This window comes from Haliotis rubra, unplaced genomic scaffold (genome assembly GCF_003918875.1).
Source record: "Haliotis rubra isolate DU_JTF1 unplaced genomic scaffold, ASM391887v1 Scf404, whole genome shotgun sequence".
Taxonomy (NCBI): Eukaryota; Metazoa; Mollusca; class Gastropoda; order Lepetellida; family Haliotidae; genus Haliotis; species Haliotis rubra.
In genome coordinates this window covers 541,120-563,956 of record NW_025767085.1, presented here as the reverse complement: position 1 = coordinate 563,956, position 22,837 = coordinate 541,120, and the positions used below count along the sequence as shown (strand labels likewise).

At 41.0% G+C, this 22,837-nt stretch overlaps 1 protein-coding gene across 2 annotated transcripts in view; it reads left to right on the top strand.

The window, feature by feature from the left end:
* The window catches only part of LOC124287689 (microtubule-associated protein tau-like), a 131,404-nt gene that overhangs the window by 4,041 nt on the left and 104,526 nt on the right, over positions 1-22,837 (top strand). Inside the window, exon 1 of one of the 2 annotated variants that reach the window (XM_046724207.1) lies at positions 2,304-2,421. The exons of the other annotated variant lie outside the window; for it this stretch is intronic. The gene's annotated coding sequence lies outside the window, so the exon portion shown is untranslated. Of the gene's footprint in view, positions 1-2,303; positions 2,422-22,837 lie in introns of those variants that run through there. 2 annotated transcript variants of the gene reach the window in all.

The following is a 22,837-nucleotide window of genomic DNA, read 5'->3' as shown; positions in this document are numbered from 1 at the left end:
TTCAACAGAGGAAGCTGACTGCTGGCTGTTTGGATGCTTCAGAGGAGCAGGGTGCAGTATTTAAATGTGGAAACTGCGGAAGAGTTCTCACTTAGTCATTTTCAGTGATTATAAAAACATCTTTCAACAGGTGTATAGCATCTTGGCCCTGGAAAGCAGATTCCAATACTGATATCACCTTCCCTCACTCCCCCTCCAAGACTTAATAAGATTCCACGCTGCCTCTAGTGGGTCACCTCAGCCAGCCAAGATGCAGGTTGTGTTTCTGTGAGATGTTTCAGTTTCTGAGCAGGGGTTTCCATCAATTGGGTGGTGACAAATGCTAAAGACTTAAGTAATAGTTCCAGTTTACTGATGTAGACAGCTGTGATGAGACTGAAACCAGTCCCCGAAGAAAGTTGCAACTGTTGGGTCTTGAGGCTTTGATAAGTCATAGGTTTGACTGGTAATAAAACTATGGGTGAGACTTGGTGACTTGGTTCCTAAAATACTTCATTGCGTTTCATTGATGACGTCACGAGTTTACATTGTTTGTAAACGAACATGGCTGCCCCCATTCTCAAAATTGGTGATACTGTAAGAATTGATGACTGATGTTCTGGAGTCGTTACTGCAGTAATTGACTTTGGAAAACATGAAACAGAGTACTTCGTTCACATTGAAGGTACGGACTATGAGGTACGACTGAAAGGCAATCATCTAAGGAAGGTACCAACCAAGGATTTTGATCTATCGATCACAATGTAGACGACGAATTGATTCCGTCAGGTATCAGAAACTGATATTGATGAGGTGATTACCCGTAATGAAAATAGGAACACTGCCAGGAAAACCCTGCCCGGTTTTGTTGTAATTTTTAGACAGTAAGATCTCATTTTATGAGTTTTGTTATGCCGTATGCCACCATGCACCATATGCCGTCATCATGAACGACCTTCACCTTGGTGTACCGCTAAGTATTCTTACGCGAATGCTCGATTCTCTTCATATAAGTTCACGTACGATTTGCTTCTTTTTTTAGAGTAATTTTAAGAATGACATTATATGATAAAGAGATTATTAACCAAGTGTGAGCCTTTGGCGAGCATAATACATAATTTTTTATTCCTAATATATGATATTAATGATACGGAAACACACTCGGTTAATAATCTCTATATATCACGGCTGGGGACATCAGAAATGGGCTTCACATATTATACCCATGTGGGGAATTCAACCTGGGTCTTTGGTATGCTGAGCGAATGTTTGAACCACTAGGCTACCCAACCGCCCCTGAACAAGCAACAAACTAACAGCTGGTGTATGCTGAAGACAGTAGCCTGTATCAGAGAATGTTTTAGGTTAGGGGTCATGAGAGTATTAGGTATAAAAGAGAAATTATGTTTAAGACTTTCTGTATTCAGAAATAATAAAGAAAGGTACAATTCTTCAGCAGGAATCAATGTTTGGTCAAGTTGTCATAAGGGAGGCCCATTTCACTTGATCAGTACAATACCAAACTTCTGGAATGCTAGTAACACTGAGTGAGTAAGTATTTTTTTTCGCTGCATGTAGATACATTCCAGCAATATCATGGCAGAGAACACCAGAAATGGGCTTCACACATTGTACCTGTGTGGCGAATCGAACCTGGGTCTTCAGTGTGATAAGTGAATGCTTTATGCACTAGGCTGTGTTAAAAACATCTCATTTATCATGAACCCTGGAGGTGTCTGAAAGTTGATGGCAAGCTTGGAAACTTGGAAGTATCTGAAATCTGGTTACCAGAAGGTGTGTTAGTGATGGTGATGCAGCCAGTAAGCTTCTGAACAAGTGATGCCAAAGGAAGAAACACTGTCTGTGATTGATGTAACTGACAGTTGACAGATCCAGGGCAGGATAGGGCTGTACATCAGATGTATAGCAGAGTGCATCCCTTTTTTACACTTTGATTCATTATTTTTGCCAGAATCATTTGACAAGAGTTCTGTGCGATTGGTTGAATTTGTTTTCATAATCCTCATAGCTCCTTTTCAAAGTTACACCTCTCAATGGCTACCTGGCCGACTTACATGATACATGAATTATTACAATCTACTAGGAACAGTACTTCCACAGTTGACAGCCAAGCAATTGCTTCTGATGTTGGTAGATAAATCTACATATCAGTCATGATAGTTTCAACATGAGGATCACAATAAATCCAGTTTGGCTGCCTCAGTTGAACAGTTGAAGAAGATGAGCTTATCTTAACACTGCCAACAGTTCTGTAGAACCATGTTCCTGGCCCACTGTTCGCATCCCCCAAACACACCCATTGGTTCCACTCCTGGCCCAGAGGCTGTTGTCTCAGGATACAGTGACATTGTTACAGAACCTGTGTCTTTCGAACTGGGATTATTAGTGAGACTGAATAATGGATGACCTGTGATATGCCAGGTAAGAAGTGTCACCACTGTTCCACTTTATCTTGTGGGTGTACTTCTTGTTAACACTGTTACAATGTTACTACAAAGTGTGACTTATGCACCTCCAGTCTGGAGTTACTCATTGTTGAGGCAGAGCTCAGGTGATTCACAGTACTCCTTGCACCCACGTCCCTTCATCTGCAATGGTTACAAAGAATCGGTGAACATTTTCATCAAACTGATAAAACATTAACTTCTTTTCCTAAAAAGAAATCATGAACTGAGTGTTTATTCAGAGTGTATATCCTTTGCATCTGTTTTACCCGTTTTCTCCTTCACTTTGAAAAAACCCTTTAAATGCTTTAAAGTGTGAGCCAATTCAGAATAGCGTACATTTGTCTGTTTTGAGGAGAAGCATGGCATTGTTCTAAAATATGTTTGTGCTAGAATTCAAGTGGGTACTGCATGTAAATGTTAACAGTGTGAAGCCTACTGTAATACCTTCAATTGAAGGACAGGATAAGCAGAACATTCAAGGTGAAAATTTTACCTTAGGAATTGTTATGAAATGTTTTTCTGAAGGTGATCTGTTGAGGAAGCCTTTATGAATACCGGTACTGTGATCCTCATTTTAACTTAAAAAAGGGGTGTGTAATTAATTTTATCAGACTCATTTTTTCACCAAAGTTTTGCTGAAGGGTACTACAGATATGTACCCCAGATACGTTTCTGTATACAGCGCAAGATCTGTATACAGAAACGTACCCTGGCCATAATGAGAATGCAGAAATGTACCCTAGGACGATTCCATTCCCATTGTGTCGTATTCTTGATTGGAACTGTCATGCTGTTGTATTAGATACATTTGATTGCTTTATGTAAGTATTGAGAATACACAGTAACGGATATTTTGCGATGCATATGAATACCACTCGCAATCAGTTGAACGGGAACAACTACATGGGGTTTCGCTTTTGGATTGCGGAATATGGACTCGTCCGCCTTTTAGGGTACCGGATATGTTTCTGTATTTTGACTTTGTTTAGGGTACATATCTGTATACAGCAGCGTACCTGGGGTACGTATCTGTAGTACCTGTGCCGACAACGACCCCTTCAGCCAAAGTTGTGGCAACTTTGTAATATACGGCAGGGAGACCCAACAAGACTATTGTAGTCTTGAACCTTTTTCGGACTTGTGGTGTATGTAACAGTACTAAAAATTGCCTTAAAACCAAAGTCACTGAGATTTTCTCTCATCCTGAACTAGTGGAATACTGTCTATGTTGAACCCAGTGGGATCCGCTTAAAATAATAAATAATAAAGTCACACTGAATAATGCTTAGTAACTACTGGTGTTAAAAGAATGAAGATTACTTCAGTTTGTTTTAATTATTTCTTGTCCATGAAGGAAAATCTAACAACAGCTTTGCAACTTTGGTGCTTATGAATTCAGGACATATTCCCCCACTGCATGTTTCCAGCTATGGATGCTTGTGAGGCAGGTAATAAAGCCAGGCTTGCCGCCACCGATAGTCTGGCTGTGTTGTATCAGAGTGTAGAGACAGCTGCTTGGTGTTGGGCCGTATGTGGCCTAATCGTCATTAGAGCGCAAGATCTGCGATGCACTTGGAAGGATAATTTTTATCGAAGGCCTATATTTGTTGGCATAAACTGATAAAGAAATAGTTTTGTGAAAACATAATTTTTTGTGACTCTTAGGTGTTCTACTTGATGCTTGCCAATCCTTTGCTCATTCATTGACGATACTGCTCATAATGACATCACAGGTCCATCACATTCAGGATGCATGAAGAATGAACATCTGGCATTACTAATTTTATTATCCCCCAATCTCGTCATGGTACATCACAGGAATATTAATAGATTTTTTTTTAACAGATATGTTTAATTTTTAATAATTTTTACCAGGATTATATTCCAGTGTTTATGTGAATCCTTTGTCCAACTGAGTTGGGCAGTATGGGTTTTGGACTTATCCCAATATCTTCTTGTGTTGCATCGCAGAAATATGTTTCTATTGCTATGCATATACATTGTATCTGTATTTTGTAAAAAAATATTTGGACAGTTTCCACAGTTTATATTCATTTGGTTACACATATAGCTATAGCTACATATTCCTGTGGTTTCATGAATCCTTTCTTTTAAATGGAGATTGGGCTTTCTGGTAGTGAGATTCATCCCCACATCAAATTGTGTTCCATGAACCCTTTGTCCAAGCTGTTGAGTTTAGTTTTACGCCGCTTTTAGCAATATTCCAGCAATATAACGGTGGGGGACACCAGAAATGGGCTTCACACATTGTACCCATGTGGGGAATGGAGCCCGGGTCTTCAGCGTGACGAGCGAATGCATTAACCACTAGGCTACCCCTCCGCCTCATGTCCAAGCTGGTAACTAGTTGGATTTTCTCATTGTGTCTGCCTCTTGTTCTGTATTCCAGAACATGTTTCTATTACTGCAAGAACTCATTCCCTGCTGAGAAAATAACAAATATGTCACAGTGGTTCAACAAGCCGACCTTCCTGTCTGTCTTCATGCTGTCAAATAGGATGTGTAGTGATTGATTTTTCTACATCATGCTGATTGTTGTTTTGGTCGATGCCTGACATATTCACAGCCTACAGTACTTGATCAGCTTCATGCCATGTTCTTGATGAGAATAAGTCTCCAATCAAAGAGAATTTAGATACAATAAATTGAGAAGAACTTGCAGATCTAGACTTTCCTCCCAACAGCATAAATGTTGAAGGTGAAGTTTCTTTTACTCTTTTCATGACATTTCAGAAACAGTCAGAAGATTTTTTATGGTCCAAAACTGGAAAATCTGTTTTGTCAGCCTCATGTTGTAGTGTTTCGCCATGAGGTGTTTTGTACAACATGGATGTTATGTAATGCATCACGGAACAACCATTCAATTATTTGGGATAGGGTGGGTGGGGTGTATAGAGGGTTGCTGGGGGTTGTGGAGGGTTCATTGTGCTTTGTGGAGGGGATTTTGTTTTCAGATCAGTATTATTTCTTTCAGTATTTAGGCACTCAATTACTTTTTTCAACATATGCTCAATTGTTATTTTCAAAAGAATATACCAATAAGAAGTGCATTGTTTAGACACTGTCATATTGATGGCAAGTAGAACGTAATTGTCCTATTACAGTACTAAGCATATGTAGTTTTAATTAGTGAAACAGGAACTAAATTAGCATTTTAGAATGAATAATGGTTCCTCCCACTCTAGAACCGCTTCATAGCATCAGCAAGCCCATAACAGAAGCGGATGATATACAGAATGTAATTCAGTAGACCTTCAGACCTGATATCAGCTGAAGAGCAAGATAACTTGTCCTTGAATGGAGGATAGGATGCCTACAAATGCCACATGTAAAATATTTCCTGGTGTATGCTCACTACTTAATGCTCAATGTTAATGTTTCAAAACTCCACATACCATGTAATAGTCCAGGTGCATGCTTGTACCAGGAGACATGTTTTGGGTAGTTGTGGTCTGGAAGATAGAGCCATGTCAATGGGGTATGTTGACATGGAAACCATGTCAGTCTGGCATGTTGACATGGAAACCTGATACCAGCAGACAGTATCATGTATCAGTGTGAGGAGCTTAAGAGATACTAAACATGATCCTCTGCACTTGACCTCTGCTGACCCCTAACCCTGACCTTAATCATGATAAAAGCTTCTCATTTTGTGTGGGGTTGCCTCTTATTAATAGTAAAAAGATGTGTGTGATGTCTCCATATTCAAACTTCCTAATATGTTTCAATGAGTAGTTTCGCTCTTTAGAGGTACTGAATGCATCTTGTCAGACAGTGTGGAGAGGCTTGTCCAGAGGCTGCAATCTGGGCTAAGTTAAAGCATCTGTAAGGTTTGGATCTGACAGAAGTGGATGGGTCAGAGACAGGCTTCCCCAGACACAACAGTCTGGTTTGGGTTCAAGTGTCTCTAAGGTTGAGATCTATGACAGACATGGATTTGTTAGAGACAAGTTTCTCCAGACACAACAGTCTGGTCTGAGTTCAAGTGTCTGAAAGGTTGTGATCTATGACACAATATAGATCTGTGACATACATACTCAACGCACTCTGGTCCAATACTAGACTAATGCTTAGTCTCTGAATATATATAATTTTGATAGAAACAAGTAATTCCTTTTTGATTGAGAAAGAGGATTCAGAACCTGAACCTGAGGAAATCTGGACCTGCTTCATTTAGGGCTTTAGCTTTGCAGAAAGGCCTGGGTCCCGTTCCTCAAAGCGATCGTAGAGCTACGATGATCATGACTCCCATACTTTAACATAGACTTACCACTGTCGTAGCGCTACTATCGCTTTGAGGAACGGGGCCCTGGTCTTCAGAGACTGTGAGACAATCCAATATAGGTTATGGGTTCTGTGAGAAAGGGATCTGTCACAGACATAGGTCAGAGGTAGTCTTTTCAAAACTTTCTGGACCAATATAGGTTATGGGTTCTGTGAGATAGACATCTATGTCAGACATAGGTCAAAAGCAGACTTCTCCAGACACTCTGGCCAAATATAGGTTATGGGTTCTGTGAGATAGACATCTGTGACAGTCATAGGTCAGAGGTAGTCTTTTCCAAACACTCTGTACCAATATAGGTTATGGGTTCTGTGAGATAGACATCTATGTCAGACATAGGTCAGAGGTAGTCTTCTCCAAACACTCTGGCCCAATATAGGTTATGGGTTCTGTGAGATAGACATCTGTGACAGTCATAGGTCAGAGGTAGTCTTCTCCAGACACTCTGGACCAATATAGGTTATGGGTTCTGTGAGATAGAGATCTGTGACATTCATAGGTCAGAGGCAGTCTTCTCCAAACATTCTGGTCCAATATAGGTTATGGGTTCTGTGAGATAGACATCTGTGACAGTCATAGGTCAGAGGTAGTCTTCTGCAGACATTCTGTACCAATATAGGTTATGGGTTCTGTGAGATAGACATCTATGTCAGACATAGGTCAGAGGTAGTCTTCTCCAAACACTCTGGCCCAATATAGGTTATGGGTTCTGTGAGATAGACATCTGTCAGACATACAGTCATAGGTCAGAGGTCATAGTCTTCTCCCAGACACTCTGGACCAATATAGGTTATGGGTTCTGTGAGATAGAGATCTGTGACATTCATAGGTCAGAGGCAGTCTTCTCCAAACATTCTGGCCCAATATAGGTTATGGGTTCTGTGAGATAGACATCTATGTCAGACATAGGTCAAAAGCAGACTTCTCCAGACACTCTGGACCAATATAGGTTATGGGTTCTGTGAGATAGACATCTGTGACAGTCATAGGTCAGAGGTAGTCTTTTCCAAACACTCTGTACCAATATAGGTTATGGGTTCTGTGAGATAGACATCTGTGACAGTCATAGGTCAGAGGCAGTCTTCTCCAGACACTCTGGACCAATATAGGTTATGGGTTCTGTGAGATAGACGTCTATGACAGTCATAGGCCAGAGGTAGTCTTCTGCAGACATTGTGGTCCAGTATAGGTTATGGGTTCTGTGAGATACACATCTGTGACAGACATAGGGTAGAGGCAAACTTCACAAAACATTCCGGTCCAGAATAGGAGACAGGAGCTACAAGGTTGGTAGACTAATGCTTAGTCTCTGAATATATATAATTTTAATAGTAACAAACAAGCCCATTTAGATTGAAAAGGAGCCCCAGGGAGACCAGAGATTCAGAACCTGAGAAAATCTAGACTTGCTGTATTTAGGGCTTTAGCACTGCAGACAGGGCTAGGCGGTAGGAAAAATAATGTGATTCAAGGACTGTGAGACAGACTGCAAGATTGGTATCTTATACAGACACAAGGTGTTGAGACAGTCATCTCTACATGTTTATGTACACTCAACAGAAACCTTTTGTACAGAAGACTGTGTTGATGATCCCTAACCTTTATTTGTTCAGTATGGTATTTGTTGGGTTATTGTTTCCCAGTAAGCAAAGTATAATACAAAGTAGTTTAATCTTTACATTTGCTTCATGCATTTGGTAATTGCAGTCAATTTGTTGGTGTGTCCAGGGTTACAAGACTCAAGTCACAGTATGGTGAAATACTGCCTGACTAAAATTAACCCGCACTTGCTCACTCACTCACTCACTCGCTCACTAAGTCACTCACTCATGAACTCATGAACAAACGAACAAACAAATGAGTGAATGAATGGATGAAATTACTTTCAGTATCTTTATACGGATCAAAATATAAATATTCCATGGAAAACATTTGCAGTAAGCATTTCTTTTCCCTAGTGTTTCAGTCTTTGAATAAGAATGTGTAGCCACCCTTCTGTAGACTGAGTGGGAGGGACGTGAACATGAGCAATGAGGGCTGCAGCGCAATCAGCTCAGTATGTTTTGAAGGTGAAATCAATACTTGCCTCTGAAGAAATGATAATTACGTTTCGCCTATGTGTTGTACAGAGCAAAGATAAACATAACACACAATCCCAGATTATAACATTACACCCAATAAAGATGGGAGATTGTGCTCAATAGGCAGTAATGTGTAGGAGGATAGCAGGGCGACTTGGGATTATTCTTGACATGGACATAGATGAGATGCATACTGGAAATGTGATTACTATTTGAAGGGTGTAAATAGCAAGCACATTTAGGGTGACACCATGAGGCTGCTGGGGGAGGAGAATGCTGGATGCAAGTCTTCTATATTACAGCTTTGTCAGGATGTATACCATGTTGCAGGGATTGTGTGGAAAGGAGGATGGGGGTTCTGAAGGAGATGGAAGTCATGCAGGAGGAAACTGAGGGGAGTTTGTGTAGATGAAGAAGGGAGATGGGGTACTGGAGGAGGCGATGGTCTTGCAGGAGTGAATGAGTTTAGTTTTATGCCGCTTTTAGCAATTATCCATCAATATCCCTGCAGGGAACACCAGAAATAGGCTTCAAACATTGTACCCATGTGGGAAATCGAACACTTTAACCACTAGGCTACCCAACCGTCCCTCATGCAGGAGGAAGCTTAGGGGAGTTTGTGTGGATGAGGAAGAGGATGGGGGTCTGGAGGAGATGTGGTCATGCAGGAGGGAACTGATGGGAGTTTGTGTGGATGAGGAAGGGAGATGGGGTACTGGAGAAGATGTGGTCATGCAAGAGGGAACTGATGGGAGTTTGTGTGGATGAGGAAGGGAGATGGGGTCTGGAGAAGATGTGGTCATGCAAGAGGGAACTGATGGGAGTTTGTGTGGATGAGGAAGGGAGATGGGGTCTGGAGAAGATGTGGTCATGCAAGAGGGAACTGATGGGAGTTTGTGTGGATGAGGAAGGGAGATGGGGTACTGGAGAAGATTTGGTCATGCAAGAGGGAACTGATGGGAGTTTGTGTGGATGAGGAAGAGGAAAGGGGGTCTGGAGCAGGAGGGAACTGATGGGAGTTTGTGTGGATGAGGAAGAGGAGTAGGGTACTGGAGGAGATGTGGTCATGCAGGAGGGAACTGATGGGAGTTTGTGTGGATGAGGAAGAGGATGGTGGGTGGGTGGGGGTCTGGAGCAAGAGGGAGCTGATGAGAGTTTGTGTGGTTCAGGAAGGGAGATGGGGTACTGGAGGAGATGTGGTCATGAAGGAGGGAACTGATGGAGTTTGTGTGGATGAGGAAGGGAGAAGGGGTACTGGAGGAGGGACAACGATGGTTGAGTAGCAAGATATGGAGCGTGATCTGGGTTGAAGGGTGGTTGATTGTGCATCATTATGAACATACACTGCAACGAATATATCATGCTGAGTGTTGCAATAAACAATAAACAAACAATTGAATGAAATGAAGTAGACTATTGAAAATTAAATTGTTGAGAATTTGACAATTTGTTCCTTCTATTGAGGGTTCCAGGTTATCAGAGCCGTCAGGGAGCTCTGTAGACTAACACCTAGTCTCTGAAATGAACATCTTTTACAGAAGAAAATAAAAACTGTTCATAAAAAAATAATCATAAACTATAAGGAAAAGGAGCCGAGAGACTTTCCTCATTTTCACTAACAAGAAATCTAGACTTGCCACATATTCTAGACATACATGGGCTTTCTTGGATATATCTGTATCAGGGTATATAGGACAGACTATAGGAGCTCTGTTGCTCCAGGGATCTATCAGTAGGACTTCCAAGATTCCAAAGATGGTGGCATTTGTATTGTAAATTTGTAAAGGCAGACCCATCAAAGTTTTATAATGACATTCATGGAACAAAGATAAGAGTCAGGTGCTGCTGTTCTGCTGATGTCACTGCCGTGGCCTGAATGAGGAAACCTTCTGTTCTTCCTTCAGTACAGAAGGAGAGCTCCATGGCCTGCTGCTCTGACCTTTCTGTGTTTATGTGTGTGCATAGTCCAAACAGGAACGAGGGAATAACAGAGTTGATGTTTTGTGCTTGTGTTTCCCTACATCAAGCATATCTCTGACAGGCTCTCTGCATGCCTAGGGGGAAGTCTGACAGAACCGGGGACAGGAATAGCTGTTCGTTTTAAAATAAGATTTGGGTAAATCCAAATATAAACATGTTGATTTTGTTTAGCATGTAGAAAGTCGATGGAAGTGTAGTGATTCCTTGGTACATTAATATACAATACCACTGAAAATAAATAAGATTCTGTTGCTGTTACTGCTTCAGAATTGGTAATGCATATAGATACTAAGCCATATATATATAAGACCCATAGGAAGATCCAGCCCCGTTTCACAAAGCGATCGTAGCAATAAGGTGATTGTACCTCCCATACTTTATCATAGACTTACGACAGTCGTAGCACTACGATCGCTTTGTGAAACGGGCCCCAGGGCCCTTATTCTCGGAACGTTCGTAACCCTACAAACTTTTTAAGCCCATTCTTAACACATTTGCTACGATCAAAGTTAAGAATTCTTAGGGCTACGAACGTTTCGAGAATAAGGCCCCTGGTTACAACCAATGTTTACAGAGGCTCCTAAGGGATTGGATGGACAGGCTCACTTTCATGGTTGATGCATGTCATAGTGTCTCAAGTATATTGATGTAAGTCCTGTCTGGCATGGAGTTTACGTGAACATTGTATAGAGCTTTGAATTTAGTCATAGAAATAGTTTTAATATTCAACAATATACATCTACCAAAAAGAAATAAAGATGATCCAAAAGGGGCCAGAACATTTGTAAATTTCTGCTGAGGCAATCTGAGGCATTCTAGACTTGTGGTTTATTCCTTTTTTAAATATACTCTCCATTGTCTGGGATATAGACTACCGGTACGTCCCAAATGTGTAGACCGATGCTCAAGATGGCAAACACTTGATTGTCTACTTCGGTTTGGATATGATATATGGTGGTTCTTGTCAAAATGGTCATTGCTCATGATGTGAGGTCATTGCATGTTTACCTGGTGCCGAATCAGTTTTATGTTGCTATGACAACTGGAATATTGTTAACAGCATGTGAACCATAATCTGTATAATCAGTCTAGACCCATGTTTAATGCATGTGTGGACACAGTCTGTATCATAGTCTCTAAACCACATTTGTTCCTCTTCCGACTAGCCCTTTCAGCAATGCAATGTGAAGCAAGTCTAGATTTTCTTTAAGTCTCATTGCTGTACCTTTTTAGTTTACATGAAGTCTATGAAATAATTTTTTAAAACATAATTCTCTGATAACATTATTCAATAATGCAGGTAGATTGAAGCAGTACATGATCTTTGACTTTTGAGATGGTCTTTACGTGTTTTTGTTCTGTGGTGGGATTGATTTTGAAATTTTTAAAATCTTTTTTTTTTTATATGATACCAGTCCTGTGAGTGCCCATTTGTTATTATTCTTACATCTTTGTGAAATTGTTGGATAGTTTTTTCAACATCTTGATATTTTGTTTAAACATTCAACTCCAGACTTCATTTAGGTTGGAAACAGCTCTGTTTTAACCATTTCCATTAATAAATGTGGTAAATGTCTTTCATCATTTCTCAATGGCAAGACTGCTAATTATGGAGTTCCTGTAACCGCTAGCGGTTTAGATTTGTAATCAGCTTTTTACAAGATTATTTTCTCTTTACAAAGTCTGTAACTAAAGTGATGAGAGAGATCTTGGCCCTGATCTTAATGAAGGATACTGTGTGTGTGTGGTTTCGCCCTCAAGTGCCAACCAACGGACCATTACCGTTTTGTAGATAGCTAACGACTGGCTTCCATAAGGCCAAATAACTCACCACTGATGTGTTTTTAAGTTCCATGAATAGGCACCATGCAAGTTTGTTGAGTTAGGTGGACTGCCAATTAGTGATCTATGGGGTAAATTTAATGTTTGGTACTTCATTTATAAACTCTGACAAAATTCTTTTGTTTTCGGAACATGAGAATTAAAGCCTCATCAAATATCCCAGACATGTAGTAAACAAAGGCAGTTTCAAATGGAACAGACTATAAGTGAGTGAATCATGAGTTTTATGGTGAATAGAGCAATTTTGTATTTCTTTGAGTATTGTGTGTACCCAGCTCTAGTGGACTGTGTATGTTGGAAATTTAGTTTTGGAGTTTATGAACAGAAAAAGTGACATTGAATTCCTTTAGCAAATTCATGATAATAACAAACAAGGACCTGGTTCTACACAGATGTGTTACTGGGAAAAAGTGCTTGCTATACACAAGAAAATAAGGCATTTCAGGTTTGTTGTGGTGTGTCAACTTTGTCGGGGAGGACAGCCCTAACTCATGCTGCCTTTAGATGGTGACTGCTTGCAAATAACTTTTGTTGACAATGTCATGATCACAATCAAGGAGTTGAAAGTATGCCCTTGAAATTTGATCATTCATAAGTGATGGTCTGAATATGAATTATTTAAGGCCTATTTGGCTGGCATTGGGGACTGTGCTAGGGTCTTGGCTCACTGACATTGGATACCACTGGTTCATGTTGATTGTCCTCAAGCTGTCGTGATCTATCCCTGTAATATTGCTGATTACTGTGTACCCGTCCACCCACTAACTGGATTGTCTGGTCCGTACATTATTTATGGCTGTCATGTAGCTGGATTCTTGCTCCATTGTGGTGTAACAACATGCAAACAAACTACAGGTTTGTCTCGTTCCTTATAGCCAAAGTAATACATGCTTGGACTATCAAATAAACAAACAGACAAACTACAGGTCTGTTATGGCCAAAGTAATACATCCCTGGACAACCAGAAAGAGACAGCTGTCCATTTTCCTCTGGCGCTAATGAGACCACTGATGACCTCATCTGGACAGAGACAACACTTGATAATGGCGCCAACTCTCTTAAAGGGCCATCCGGGGAAAATATAACCAATTAGTTTGGATAGTTCAGACATATAAAATATATCTCTAATGGTCATTGACCTGTTGTTTTCGGAGTGACGAGCCAACGCTTTAACCATTAGGCTACCCCACCGCCCCTATATATGTATATGTATATGTATATGTATATGTATATGTATATGTATATGTATATGTATATGTATATGTATGTGTGTGTGTGTGTGTGTATATATATATATATATATATATATATATATAGACACATATGACTATTTTAATGAAACTCCGACTTGGAATCTGTGCTTGGTCAAAAGCCAAGTGAAATACATGACCAGTTCTCAGGCTTTACAAGATGGTCTTGTCACCTTTTGCTGAATAAATTGACAACTTTGATATACCTCTTGGAGCTATGTTTATGTCTTGAGGATGAACTAATATTTCTCAGACATTTCTTCCCAATTAAAATGCAATACTATTTTTTCTGTGGATCCTGTTCCACTAATTAATCTTTGTACTGGGATTGTCATCAGTTTTTGCTGTAGTATTGGAGCTATGGTTAACTTAGCGCTAAGATCGCTTTGTAGAATCCGGTCAAGGACATCCAACATGTCTAGTGAACAAATAGTTTTGCTGTTTTGGAACTGGAAGGGAAAGGATTTCTTTGAAGAGTTTTGGGAAATGTATTTTTGTAGAATACGCTTCTGGTTTTGATCCCCCTTCCCTCCCCTACCTCTTCGTAAAATCATTGCTTGACCTGCTTCAGGATGGTAGTTCCTGCAGTTTATGTTGAGTAATAAGTCCATCTGTAACTCTGAATGAGGATCCATCTCAGTGCATGCTGTACAATCACCACTAATCACTAAGCCCTGACCCAACAGGACAACACCGCTAATTGAAGACACAGTTTGTTTTGTCTGACAATATTGATGTGAGTCCTGTCTTGGATGGAGTTCATTAACATACCAAAGAGCTTTGAATAAACATATTGTGCTGGTAATAGTGACAACGCTACATTCACAGCCCTGCTGGACCATGCAGGAAGTGAGCGGTCCTTCCAAGGCATGTTGGTATGTGCGTGCATGGATGTATGCCTTTGTGTACATGCCTTCCCTGGTTAAGGTCTGAGTGGCATGACTGCATATGTATGGCACCATATAGCAAAGCTGAATGAGGGGAAATGGATTATTAATCTGTACCATGATAGGTATTTCTTTGTTTCAATTTTCGGGACACGAGTGAAAGAGAGAGTTCTTTGTTATGCTACTTTGGGCAGTAATTCATGGCAGGGAATGTTGTGAATTGGCTTTACAGATTGTACACAGTTGGGAAAGAATCATGCTCTATGGTTTGCTCTATGCTACCATATTCAACCCATTTTGTCAAGCCAAAGCCCCATGTGTATTTTTCCGCATTGTTTGGGGGATGAGTACAATGTGTAGAGACCATTTAGGGTGCCCCCTGGTAAGGTTTAGCTGGAATATTTCTTAAAGTAGGTCTAAATTTGACTCACTCACATAACGTTTCTTTCCACTGAAACATGACAATTTCTGCTTATGCATCCAGGGGTGCATTAATTAAGGCTCCATGCATCCCTATCTTTGTCCCACCCAAAACCTGATGCTTATTGTCATGCATATTTATTTTTAGATCAGAGGGCTGATGAAGTTTGTACAGTTTACACCCAGTAATACTGCTTATACCCTGATGTTCCAGCATGTTTTTGTTGTTGTTCCATTGAAAGTTAATTTCTAACAGTAAGGAGCCCTGGTCCTGTTTCTGCAAAGCACAAGGACTACCATCCTGGATCACTAAAACCTGACTTTGAAGAACTTAGCCCAGAATATTGAATCATTTCCAAAGACCTTGAAGAATCTAGTCTTGCTTGGGATGATGGGAAGTATGTTTTTTAAGAGTCTGGGTCCCGATCCACAAAGCATTCGTAGCACTATGACATTTGTAAACCAATGGTAAACTACAGAGAAACGACAGGTCGTAACTTTACAAACGCTGTGTGGATCGGGACCCTGTATTAGAGATGAATTCAGGAGAAAATTTGAATCTAGATCCATTTCAATGCACCTTGATCTGTCTTCATTATGATTTGTATCAAAGACGATGTGTCATATGTTGAGGAAATTAGGCAGCCAGATTAATACAGTCCATTACACCTACCAATGTATGGATGATGGGTGTCTATGTACCGAAGGAAACAACTCCTGGTTACAGGTTATCAAGGAGTAGAGCTCATCACTCGGGATGAGTGTGTGCATGTATCACTGCGTGTTGTACACCGCTCAGACTCATCAGCTAATGGCCGACCCATGAGTGTACGGCAGTGACTGTTTACAAGTATTCCATGTGAGCAGCATGTGTTGGGTTGTTTATGAGCAAGACCTGCATTTGTTGCCCCAGGTAACTAGGTGATGCAATGGTTGCAGTCAGGAGAGATCTGCATGACAAGAACACTCTCCAATAGCCCAGAGGGAGCAGCACCAGGAACAATCTGATTGCAGAGGTTGATGATAACTTATGTAAATCTTTTTGTAAGAATTTTTTTTCATGAAAATCTAAAAGCATCACTATGGTTTCAAAGAGTTCATGGATACACTGGTAATTTAGGGCAATAAAGATCAGTTTTTATGTTTGGTAATTTAGGTCAATTAATTTTATGTATGTTCTGTAACAAATGATGTCTTGTTTGTGTTGTATCAGCAGAGTACTGCAATTATTTGCAAGCATTGTTAGTAGTCTCACTGTTAATAGCATTGTACACGAGCTTTGATGACATCATCTATGTCGTCATCACAAGTTTATGAGATCACTTCTGCTAGGGAACCAACATGGCCGCTGCCTGTATCTTTAAGGTCACATAAGATCATATATCAACTGCTAAACCTGCCTCCATCATCAATCTAACAGTTTGTATTAAGAACATCGCACAAATGTGAGATTTCCCCCAATTTTATCACAGACTTGATAGAAAAAATTACTGATAAAAATATTACTTGTAATTCAAAATTATGTGTTATTCGAATTATTCGAAATTAATGAAGTTTCACCTTGGTAATGTGATTGTAAACAGACACTGCATAGCAATGAAAGCTTGAGTTGTTTTCTTTCTGCAAATAAGTCAATAATCCACATATTTATAAAACAAACAAGTATCTTGTTAAGGAAATATTGGATAATGTAATTTTCTGGATGACGTGTTCTGTAATGAGCAGCAGCTCATCCTGTTAATAAAGGAGCATGTCTGTGAGAAGGGTCTCAATTAGGGCAAGATAGTCCACATGCCCAGGGCTTGTTGTGATTACCAGCGTGAATGTTATGGTAGGGGATAATGATGTTAAACATGCTGTCTTGATTTATGTCTCGGAGGGCCAAATACTCAGCCACATCCTCCGGGGTATGATAGTCCAAGAGTTTGAAGAAATAGAGCTGTCATGGCTATTTGTAGAATACTGGTATTTCTGGATATTGGTCATTCTGCATGATAACAGGGTTGTATAACTTTCAAGTTCATTCATTGGTCATTGATATAACAGGGTTGTATAACTTTCAAGTTAAGTACATTGGTCATTCTGCTTGATAACAGGGTTGTATAACTTTCAAGTTAAATTTTGGACATTGGTCATTCTGCATGATAACAGGGTTGTATAACTTTCAAGTTAAGTACTGGACATTGGTCATTCTGCATGATAACAGGGTTGTATAACTTTCAAGTTAAGTACTGGACATTGGTCATTCTGCTTGATAACAGGGTTGGATAACTTTCAAGTTAAGTACTGGACATTGGTCATTCTGCTTGTGTGTAGATCAAGGAGGTTACAGGAATTCAACAAGTTCCCCTAATTTTGTATGAAATCTTTTGATATGAGTGAAAATATACTAAAATTCCTTGGTATAAGGTTGAATTCAAAACCGATAGCATTATGGACATTTTCTTGGTTTTAAGTACATGGTTGTATAGGGTGTGAATGGTATTCTGAAGTGTCAAATGCACTGCATGTGTTCAGATTCATCATATGACAAACAATTTTGTATATGGATATGATTAGTTTAGTTCACATCTCACAAGTTCACAGAGTATATTTTTGATGATTCTGAAAGAACATTTTAGGTATGTTTGTATGCAAGACATAAACATATCTAGGACTATTGAAGGATGGGAGCCAAACAACAATACAGATGATTGATTGTATTCATGTTATAGTTAAAAACGGGCGGTTGGGTAGTCTAGTGGTTAAAGCGTTGGCTCGTCACGCTGAAGACCCGGGTTCGAATCCCCACCTGGGTACAATGTGTGAAGCCCATTTCTGGTGTCCCCCGTCGTGATGTTGCTGGAATAGTGCTAAAAGTGGCGTAAAACCGAACTCAATCAGTGAGTATAGTGAAAAACACATCAACAGTTCTGTATGTCTTTTACAAGAAGACTACACAGATACCCCACATTGCCCCCTCCAGCCACCAGTGTTAGGGAGAGCTTCTGTAACATAGATAAGTAGTTATTTACACTTAACCTGTGCAGGGAGAGCCAGTGTGTGAAGTGATGTGTCAGGGAATGGCAGGTTGTGTAGCAGTGTGAAGGTCAGGCCATACATCACAAAGCTATAACTACTGGGGCTAAGTGATGGGGAATCCAGGGTGATGGAGAATCATTCAGAGGGTCACTTGGGTGTAACTTCATCTTACAGTACTTGAAGTACTCACATTCCATTTTGGCCTCGTCACACTGGGACCCATTCTACAATAGCTACTGACTGACTGAGTTTTGGTTTTACGCAGCTTTTAGCAATATTCCAGCAACATCATGGCGGGGGACACCAGAAATGGGCCTTTAACACATTGTACCCATGTGGGGATTCGAACCCGGGTCTTCGGCGTGACGAGCCAACGCTTTAACCACTAGGCTACCCCACCACCCCCCACAATAGCTAAGGTGATGATACCTTCAATACTTAACATAGGCTCACGATCATTGTAGCGCTATGATCTCTTTGTTTTATGGGGCCCTGCAGACTAGGGTCCCTGGTATAAAATCAGTTTGAAGATTTGATTGGTTTTGTGTTAGGCCTGCTAACTTGACCTTGTCATTTCTATGATTCCTAACTGAATACTGTTCATAGACTTTCATAAACTATCTGTCACTTATATTAATAACTTTCAAAGGAGTGGACATTTGTGCCAGCGTCAACTAAAAAGATAGTGGTGCCAATGTGTATCATTGTTTCAAGCACTGATGGTTTAGTGTGTCATTATATTTCACCAAAGGTTTGTCTGATCCAGATTTTAAGGTTGACATTCTGTTCATGGCTAGTTGTCGCTGACTGCGGCATTCAAGCATCAGCACCAGAGCCTTTTCTGGCACAGAAAATTAATTTCTAGAAGCAAGTAAATTGGAGTAAGCCATGATGACAGTCAGCTGTTCCAGCCTTGCTGTACTTTGGGGTATTTCCTGGTGTGGGTAATGACGGTCCTTGTCAATCCCCTCTCTCCGCTCCACACTGCTCCTCCTCCTCTGCACTGCTTTGATTGCTCAACCCCTCTCTGCATACTCAGTGCTCTGATCTGCACTGGGCCGCTCCTCACCATTCCCTCCACCCCTCTGCTTTGCTCCGCTCATCAGTGCTCGGATCTGCTAACCATTCCTCACCACCCCTCTCCACTACACTCTCTTCTTTTCCCCTCTACTCCATGTTCTGCTCTGCTGTGTTCCCTTCCATTTCTCACCTCTCCGCTCCTCTCCTCTTCTTGCTGCTTATCTCTGGTCTGCTGCTCTGAGCTGCACTCTTCACCTCTCCGCTCCTCTCCTCTGCTTGCTGCTCTGCTCTGCTCTGTTCCCTTCCATTCCTCACTGCTCTGCTCTAGTCTGCTGCTCTGTGTTGCATTCTTCACCTCTCCGCTCCTCTCCTCTGCCTGCTGCTCTGCTCTGGTCTGCTGCTCCTGCTGCACTCTTCACCTCTCTGCTTGCTGCTCTGCTCTGGTCTGCTGCTCTGTGCTGCACTCTTCACCTCTCCGCTCCTCTCCTCTGCCTGCTGCTCTGCTCTGGTCTGCTGCTCTGAGCTGCACTCTTCACCTCTCCGCTCCTCTCCTCTGCCTGCTGCTCTGCTCTGGTCTGCTGCTCTGAGCTGCACTCTTCACCTCTCTGCTCCTCTCCTCTGCTTGCTGCTCTGCTCTGGTCTGCTGCTCTGTGCTGCATTCTTCACCTCTCCGCTCCTCTCCTCTGCCTGCTGCTCTGCTCTGGTCTGCTGCTCTGAGCTGCACTCTTCACCTCTCCGCTCCTCTCCTCTGCCTGCTGCTCTGAGCTGCACTCTTCACCTCTCTGCTCCTCTCCTCTGCTTGCTGCTCTGCTCTGGTCTGCTGCTCTGTGCTGCATTCTTCACCTCTCCGCTCCTCTCCTCTGCCTGCTGCTCTGCTCTGGTCTGCTGCTCTGAGCTGCACTCTTCACCTCTCTGCTCCTCTCCTCTGCTTGCTGCTCTGCTCTGGTCTGCTGCTCTGTGCTGCATTCTTCACCTCTCTGCTCCTCTCCTCTGCCTGCTGCTCTGCTCTGGTCTGCTGCTCTGTGCTGCACTCTTCACCTCTCCGCTCCTCTCCTCTGCCTGCTGCTCTGCTCTGGTCTGCTGCTCTGTGCTGCACTCTTCACCTCTCTGCTCCTCATCACTCTTCTCCTCAAACTCCTAACCACTCCAGTCCTCTCCTCACAGCTCCAGCCCTACTCTAAGTCACCTGTCAGTGCAGGGAATGTTGTGTGTTCTCACAACATGTCTCAAATGATCAGGTTTCAGACCCCACCTACAGTTTGCTCTTATCGGCTGTAAAGGAGAAAAAGCAATTCCTGCAAGAAAGGACCTTTCACACTTTTGGAACTGAAGGATTAATAGATGCATCACAGCGGTCATGGAAGCAAAATTGGGAGAATTTAACAGCAATTAGCATGATGATATATATAAAACAAGGATGCTGAATATAATAGTTTGTAAGGGGGGCCTAAAGCTGGAAAATGTATTAATCTAGATTGCAAATAATCTACATTGGAACTTGTTAAATGATTCAAAATGTCAAAGAACTATTTGAAGGCTGGTTGTGTGGGGTGTTCTAACATCACTGAATTCCCTAGAGAGCAGTAAAATATTTACCCATTTTTATGGTAGGCATAAACATCGAAGTTATCAACAATTATTTATTCATTAAGTATTTGGTTTCACACGTTTTGAAAGCTATTTGTTGACTGAGGTGAGCCATGTATATACCAAAGGAAAAACTGGGTTAAACTGGCAGAAAATTAATCTTCACTTTAAAATAAGACTTTTGGAGTTCTCAGATTTGATCTTACAAACAGGCTTGGGTGTTTCTGTATCATGTTAGTTGAATATCATTTGGCATTACTTCAGAAGCATTGGATTGAACAGATAGCTGGCTACCTTATATCAACTGGTTCTGATAGCTGTTCTAGAACTAATCCTATATTCTCAGATTAGTGGTATCACCTCCCAGAGTTCAAAGCTGTGCGGAGTATTCTAAGCAGTGTTGGCTGCCTCACACTGTGATAGATGGGCTTCAGGTCCTGTCAGGGGTAGCACCAGTGATAGGCAGCACACAGTGGGTGGAAGGATTTACTAACAGAGGGTGTTTCACCACCTATTGACTGGAGTAATGAGCTCTGTGGTATTTGACCCTGTAAAGGAAACATGATTCTGTTCCACTAGTAGATCTTTAGCTGTTGATATATGGAACTGTGTACTGACTGGACGGGTCATTGGTGCTTACTGGGGGAGTATTGTGTTGTGTTGAGGTGCTGAGGTGTTCTGTACAAGTCTCCACAGATGACTTGGTGAGATACCATTGTATTTTGGTTTCTGCATTGCTGGCTATGGTATCAAAGGTTTGTCATGTATATGTGTAATGCATTTTGAAGTGAAAGTGCAGCCCTTTGAATGTTATATGTATTTGTGATTATACAGTGTGGAATCCTCCCATTTGAGGGTTTAGGTTACAGAATTCTAAACAGTCATTACTTTATCATGTCAGTGTTTAATGCCCTGTATGTTTCACCTGTATGTAAAACCTATATATACCTGCATGTTTCACCTGTATGTAAAACCTATACGATATACCTGCATGTTTCACCTGTATGTGAAATCTATACGATATACCTGCATGTTTCACCTGTATGTAAAACCTATACAATATACCTGCATGTTTCACCTGTATGTAAAACCTATACGATATACCTGCATGTTTCACCTGTATGTAAAACCTATGCAATATAGCTGCATGTTTCACCTGTATGTAAAACCTATGCGATATACCTGCATGTTTCACCTGTATGTAAAACCTATACAATATACCTGTATGTTACACCTGTATCATCATCCAGTATGTACACACTTGTATGTTACATCTAACATCTGTATGTTACATCAGGCTGCTGTATCATCATCCAGTATGTACACATCTGTATGTTACCTCAAACATCTGTATGTTACACCTGTATCATCGTCCAGTATGTACACACCTGTATGTTACATCAGACATCTGTATGTTACACCTGTATCATCATCCAGTATGTACACATCTGTATGTTACATAAAACATCTGTATGTTACACCTGTATCATCGTCCAGTATGTACACACCTGTATGTTACATCTTACATCTGTATGTTACACCAGGCTGCTGTATCATCATCCAGTATGTACACACCTGTATGTTACATCAAACATCTGTATGTTACACCTGTATCATCATCCAGTATGTACACACCTGTATTTTACATCAGACATCTGTATGTTACACCTGCATCGTCACCCATTATGTACACCTGTATGTACACCTTTACATACACATCTGTATGATGCATGTAAAAATCTGTATAATATATGAGTATGTGCATACATGTATGTTACATTTATAAGTATACACCTGTATGCTACACCTTTATCTTCACATATGTATGCTATGTACACATGTATAATTGTTTCATCTGCATCTACACACTTGTGTGGACACATCTTCATGATAAACCTAATGTATGTACTCAACCCTGTATGATTCAAGATTCTTTATTCAGTGTCAAAGGCCTCCAGCCCAGAGTACATGTATAGATAAATTTGGGCAAGTCAAT